Here is a 7,618-nt window from a genome sequence, read left to right on the forward strand (position 1 = left end):
GTTAGTATACAAAGAAGCAAGCCTTAGACCCTTGTGATACATTTTAAAGTCATGCGAGCCTAATTATCCAAAACCAAAAGCCAACAATACAACTTATTACATCCATAGTCTTGATGTATCATCCAACAAGAGAATAATTACCACTCAAAGCTTCAATAGCTTGCCCTTCTCGACTTGAGCAGAGATCTTTGAAACTTTTTACTTCCCAAATAATCGTTGAGCATTGTCAAAATAACAATATGTTCTTTTGTGTGTTCCATTAAACAACTTTTATTCTCATGTACCTTTTGTTTCCATTATAGTTGTCTGTTCCATTTGCAGCAAGTCATACTTCATATATATCATGTATGACTTGGAAAATTGCAACCTCCTTACTCAAAGAAAACCAAACTGAAAGCAAATTAAAAAAAGAAATATTAGAGCTTTTAGACATTTTAAGTATTACAATTACTGACCACCCCGTGTGTCTATATCTAAATATGAATCAAACAAAACTGGATTCTAATTAATTGACGATGCTAAAGAAGTCACATTCATCAATCATTAGCATTATCTATTAAATGCCATGTTGTTAAACCATTGAAGATTAACGAATTAAAATTAAAAAAAAAAAAAAAAGTGCAGCCCAGTGCATTAAGCTCCTGCTATGCACAGGGCCCGGGCCCCACCACAAGGGTGTATTGTATGCAGCCTTACCTTGTATTTCTACCAAAGACTGTTTCCAATGCTTGAACCCGTGAACTCCTGATCATGTGGCGACAACTTTACTAGTTAATCCAACGCTCCCCTTCAAGATCAACGAATAAAGCTGCTTAATGAAAAAGAACTATGTTTGAAAATCTTCCTTCAATTCTTTGTTTTTTTTGATTGCCTTCCAAGCTTGATGCAATTTTCTTACAAGGAATAGGCAAAATATACCTCATTGTGGATTATAGATTTCATTTTTCCTAGAAGTCGCGATTCCGTAAGTTGATTGAACAAGTCCTGCAATGATAATATATCAATGAACTGAAACGAGCTAATAAACAAGCAAGGAGAAATTTTTAAAAATAAATGGCAGGTTATCCAAAGAGTAGGGGGCCGTTTGATTGGGAAAGAGTTATCCCATCACTATAGTGTAAATAGTGGGATAAATAATCCCACTACTAACTAATACCTCACACCAAACATGGGATAAACTAGTCCTCCATTTTATCCCGGAACTATTTATCCCTTACACCTCACACCAAACGACCCCCTAAGTGTTGTTCATAGTAGCATGAATTTCATCTTAGGCTAGTCCTCAACTATCTCAAGTGTAAAAATGGTTCAAGCAATGGATGTCTTGCATACATGATTCAGAGATAGAGAAATTAATGATTACCAGAATGTAGAGGGATGAAGGAAGACCTTTATCGACTCTGATTGGATACAATCATTACCCCGAAACACCTCTTTCCTTTCCCGAGGAAACTTCAGAGAATTGCTATCGCATTGAAATTTCATGCATACAGACAAATGTAAAATAACGAAAAAAGTTAGCCTTATATTAATGGTGGAAAAGGACAGTCTCTTTTGATATGATTCAGGCAAAACTACACTCACATTCATTAGATAAGAACTCTTAACTGAGACAAAAATGGAGACCGTATTGCAGTCAATTCCTAACTAAGACGACTTGATTCCCAAAACATTGGATGGTCGTCTTCTGAAGTGATTATATATTGTGTTTGTTCTGACATACCACCAAATTCGCATCTTTCTATTGGAAATGAAACTTCAAGCATGGTTGTCAAGGAAGAGAAGAAGATCATGGTTTAACATAACTTATTTGGTGGAAAATTTGATTGTCTGAACAGCCAAATCTATATGCTGAATGGTCAACAGTAGTAATAAAAGAATTACCTGGATCAAATCAAGCAGCATAAACTTTACAATTCGTAGAGCTCAGTGTCATCCTCACCTATAATAAACTAGTGACCTATTGTAATTAGGACTACATATCAGTTCTGATAGCTAATAACACTGGATCATGTAAGTGTTACTCCTTCCAATTGGTGTTCAACTTACAGAATTTGGGTGGATCAAAGTGATTGCAGCAAAGAATTGATCTGAAAAATCCAATAGCAGGTATAACCGACCGATATCCCTGCTTTTCTAGCATGACACAAAGCACGGACTAGCAGAAAGGAGTCAATTGAATGATCAAAGTAACGGTTGCTTCCACTTGTGACCTTCGAGCGCCTTGACACCTTAATAACAAGGAAGCCCCCCTATTCCAGAAGTAGGGGAAACACCTTTCGTCGCGCCACATGATTCCTGAATGACCGTATCGAGGAATTCGACCGTACACCGTGCGCTATGGTTGTTGATACTGCAGAGTCTATCTAAAGGTTCAAGCTAGATTGTAGCCCAGATATACACCCAAGGGTGTGGCCTAGTGGTCAATGAAATGGGTTGAGAACCACAAGGTTAAAACCTCAACGGAGACAAAAAAACCACTAGGTGATTCTTCCCATCTGCCCTAGCCTTGGGGGACAATGTTACTTGATATCTATTGCTGGTGGGAGGTAGTAGGTATCTCGTGCGCAAAAACTGGCATGGACACTACGGTTATCCCATAAAAAAAAAATTATAGTTCAGATATTCTGATCAAAGAGTAATACTGTCAAATTCCACACAAAAGAGAAGCACTTCTCTTCACTTACAGTTTGCGGGCAGACCACAGTCGAGGTGATTGTCCTTTCAAGGGAGAATGTTAGCACGATTTTCCTTTCACCAATGGAGCTAAGAGCATACTGTTACCAAAATCCTGATCAACAAGGAAAAAAAAAGGAAGATTTAAAACTCGCTAATAGTTGAAGCCAAGTAATTCATTGTTCTAATGCTTTCAGATGTTAACCTTTCATACAACAACAACATACCTAGTATATTACCACCAAGTGGGGTTTGGGGGGACGTTAGCCTTTCGTATTTTTTATATATAGGAACCAGAATTTTTTTACACATGTACCTTGGAAATTCTATTGGAGACTCTGCATTTCTGGAGTACAATAATATTCTACTCGTTATCAAAGCACAAATGTGAACATGCACAGCTCTAAACCGCATCCTCCTTTCTCAATTAACTGGCAAAGGGGAAAAAACAAGAATCATTTGATGAAACGTCAAGTAATGCATGAACTAGCCAGACGTATTCGCAGTGGTACGTCTATTTTATCCATAGCTTTTTCAAATAAAAAATGACTCATATTTCAAGACTTACACATTCGGGGATGACATATCAACGTATTGTGAAGGATAAAAAGGCTTCTAATTTGATAATATTACATTTTGTTATGAACTTTCTTAGATAAAGTTATTACTCCTGTTCCCTACTTAATTATATCTTTTTTCTCACGATGTATAAAAATTTCTGTAGTTGCAACGTGTAACATTTTTTGTCATTCTTCATTCTGATCTCAAGATGCTTCCTCAGCTTCACAGTGGCAATAGATGTTACACGCTGCTCAACAAGATTTAACTACAGAAAAGAATTAGTAAAGAACCAAAGAGAAAAAACGAATAATAAAAATCTACAGAAAAGAAAAAGAAACGGAATAACTCACATTTATCAGAGCACCACTCTTTTTAATCATTGCAGGTACTCCCGACCTATCTTGATGTACGAGATATAAGCAATTTATGACATGTAATCCCTTTCTCAAATTCTAGACATGGTTCGAGCAACAGGCAGTTGGAAATACATAGTTCAGATATGGAAGCGGTCAGTCTGATGGTTCTGGAAGTGATTGGAGATTACGTCAATGATATATATATGCAGCTCACCGATTGAACAACTCCTACAATGTCAATGGATCAAATGCCAAATCAAGCTAATAGGCAAGCAAAGGCGAATTCCATGGAATCAACTGTCAAGTTATCTAGACATTAAAAGAACCGGGTATGAAAATTTTCCTTCAAAATCTTTGCTTTCTAAGCTTTGATGTAGTCTTACAACAGGGAATAAGCAAAACATATTACCTGATTGTGAAATAGAGATTTCATTTTTCCGAGCATTTGTGCACTTCTTAGTGATTCTGCAAATTGATTGAACAACTCCTGCAATACTAAATGAATCAACAAACTGAAAAAAAGCTAATAGAAAAGCAAGGAGAAAATTTCAAAGATAACTGACGTTATCTAGACAGTAAGTCGTATTTCCAATAGCACAGCCTTCATCTTTGGACGAAAAACGAAAAAAGCTACTGAAAAGAAAAAACAAATTCACTCACATTTAACAGCTTTCATGACGGTTAATAATTTCCATTCTGCAATATATATTTGAGGGAGAATATGGGTTAATAGACAAGAAAAAAGTCTACTACTTCATCAATATTTTACATAGAGCCTGTGGAAGAGTAGTGTTAATAATCAAGTAAGATGAAGAGTGAGATACATAACTAGAATACATGAAGGACAATACCAGATTTCCTTTTTTTATCACCTTTTTTGTTGCATCCAAAATTAAATTTGTTGAACATATGTCTCAGAAATAAAGTAAAAGTAGAGTTTTATGTGGCTTAGAGTTAGGAATTAGTTATTTGAATTTGAATTTGAAATGAAGTCTAGTTAGAAATTTAATATATTTTGAGTTATGAATAAAATAATTCCCCTTTGACAATACAATTGTAATATTTTTTCTCTCCAAATCTTTCACTGTTATTTCAAAGCTAAAAACTAACAAAAATTCCAATGTCATGAAATTTCTCGAGTTTTGGCAGAAAGCCCAAAACTGTAATTGTTCATAACTACCTGTAATTTGACAAATTATAATAATTGGTAATTTTATTAATAGTTAGTTCTATTAAAATATCGTGTTATAATTTTTGGAAGATGAATTAACTATTATTTTGTATATAACTTAAGGATATTTTTAATAGTTTTTTCAGAGGCGATAGACACTTTGCCCTGCAATTAGGATTGACCATAAAAGTGCAAGCAGTTTTTGAAAGAAAATTTTGACAAAAAACCCAAGTTCTCAAAAACTAGAAAAAAATATTATTTTTTGGGCGAAATTATAGTTTTTGGGTACTTTTAAAAACTTAGAATTTACATTGAACTTATTATTCCAATTATTTCATTCTTGTCAAGTCAGTAGTGTGGTTAAAGCTTATATTTTATGACCTTTTTTTTTTTTTAAAAAAAAAAAAGTGAAATATGTTTCCCAAAATACAAAACTTTACCCAAAATTTCACCCAATAGCTTAACAAGGGAAATAATTAACAAACAAGCAACGGGGAGTAATAAGCAAAACTAAAAAGCTACTGAGGAAAAAGAAAAACTTACATATGTGGGAGCTTCGTTTTTATTAATCATCATAGGCATTCGTGGTCATATTCGTGAACAATTTCTGGCCAGTACTCCCCCATGTCAAATTCTAGGAGTGGTTTGAGCAATGGGCATCTGTAAATAGATAGTTTAGAGAGGGAAGATGCTATCCATTTTATTGGAAGGGATTGGAGGTCAGGGCAATCCCTGATGGTCAGCTCAGAAAGAGAGGAGGGAAGCCTTGATTCAGGAAGTGATTGGAGATTAGGGCAATAGTAGATGTCCAGCGTAGAGAGGGAGGAGGGAAGCCCTTGTTCCAGCAGTGACTGAATTTGAGGTAATTTACGAATATCTAGAGATTCAAGAGAGGTGAGGCTTTTGAGAAGTTGGCTGCTTAATGTTTTCAGATTGACTATGACAAGCCTTTGAATAGAGCAAGGCAACTCCCAATTCTCACCACCAACAATCTCTTTGTCGCTGCCATCGTGGAAGATGTACAACTCTCTGAGAGAGGGGAGTCTCTGTAAATGCCACTCCTTTCGGCCGTTCACCAGTTTCTCGCAATCGATCATCAAAAGGATTTGTAAATTGAAGGGAAATCCTCCATCAGGAAAGGACTCTATCTGTGGACAAAGAGACAGTCGCAGTTCCTTAAGAGAGGGAAGGCGTTCCTGCATACGTTCTGGCAGCTTTTTGCATCCGGAAATTCGCAATGATGTCATCTGGGTCCCACATGACACAGAAAGTGGTATTTCAAGATTCTCACAAAACAAAATATCGAGTGTTTTAGTCCCATTAGGAATCAAAAACCTAGTAAGGTTTTGGCATCTCTCTACCCTCAAATAGCGTGCTCTTGGGACCAACTCAGGTGATGATATAGAATCACATCCATCCCGTCTCAATTCCTCCAGAAACATGTTAGAATTCATCTTACTACTATCTGGTGCCTCCAATTGTAATTTCTGGCAATGACGTATCCTTATTCTCTTCAACGTACTCGGCAGAGTGCTAATAGGCAAGGAGGTAAGAGAGATGCAATCACTAATAACTAATACCTCAATCTGCTTCATTCCCTCAAGTTGGAGGTAAACAGTTCAGCTTCATCAAAGACAACTCCAGCCTTAGGAGAACCATCAACATGAAACCATTTTAGACTTGAAAGTTGGATGGGTGTCTCCAAATTCAGTTCAGGACATCTTGAGATTAGCAAATTCGTCAGAGAACAGAGATTCTCAGGGAACTTCTCAACCAACTTGGGGCAATCATCAATGGAAAGGTCATGAAGTGCAGGAAACTCTCCCTTCCCTAGCACGTGCCACTGCTTCCACTCAGGGATCTTTGCAAATTTAAGCTTCTCAAGAGAGTTAAAAGGCTTTTCGGAGGACGGACTACCATAGAAGTCCTCCGTTAGCTCTGTTATCGAATGCATCTCGCTAATGGAAAGGAATTTCAAAGAAGGAAGTTGTCCTAGTGCTGGCAAGGAAAAACAGTCTTGCAGTTGCTAAGAGACAATTTCACTAGCTTAAGAAACGAAGGATCAGCTAGCCAATTTGGAAATTGTGTCCCTCTATATCTGTAGATTTTGAGTTCTTTTATGTTTGTGTGTGGGTGCAGCTCGTCAAGTATGTCTCTTTCAGTTTGTGAATTGTCGGCAATACTTCCACTCCACTCCAACGATAACTTTTCAACATGATTCTTCTCCCTCATCTTTGCCTTCAGAGCTTCCTTTCTATCAACCACATTTTGCAATTCTAAAATTGATATAGATCCATACAAGTTATGTAGCTCACCCAATTCTTCCATTCTCAAACCACCTAGAAGAAACTTGGCTCCCACTACCACTTGGAGGCTTTTCAATTTTGCTCAGATGTAGCAGCATCTTCAAGCGAGAAGTGTTGCTTATGTCAAGGTGCTGCAAGTTGATTAGCGCTTCCATCTGCAGCGGTAACTCCTGAAGATAACTACAATCTGATAGGAGAAGTGTCTAAGTTGTACAATTTACAAATGGAATCTGGCAGCATCTTGATCATTGTCTGAGAAAGGTCCAAAAATCTCAGGAGCTTTAATTTGATAAACAAGTCATTTGGCATCTCCACAATCCCATAACCTGACAATGATAATGCCCTTAAGGATCTTAGACTTGGCAGTATGTTATGCAGCACCCTCTTGCTTAGCTTTGGGTGAAGGTAAAGGTACTGGATATTGATTGGAAGCAATGTCCTCAGCTGATCTGACTTGGAGAGCGGATTCAATTTCATAAAGTCCCCATCTTCTCCCATTGAATAGGACAAGTGCCGACTTTGTTCCAACATATGAGATCCTTGGCACT

The 7,618-nt window shown here is 37.0% G+C and overlaps 1 pseudogene; it reads right to left on the reverse strand.

The window, feature by feature from the left end:
* LOC107854791 lies at nt 1-7,612 on the reverse strand (annotated as a pseudogene).
* Between the last annotated feature and the right edge of the window lie 6 nt (nt 7,613-7,618).

The sequence above is a fragment of the Capsicum annuum genome, chromosome 11, assembly GCF_002878395.1.
Source record: "Capsicum annuum cultivar UCD-10X-F1 chromosome 11, UCD10Xv1.1, whole genome shotgun sequence".
NCBI classification, from domain to species: Eukaryota; Viridiplantae; Streptophyta; class Magnoliopsida; order Solanales; family Solanaceae; genus Capsicum; species Capsicum annuum.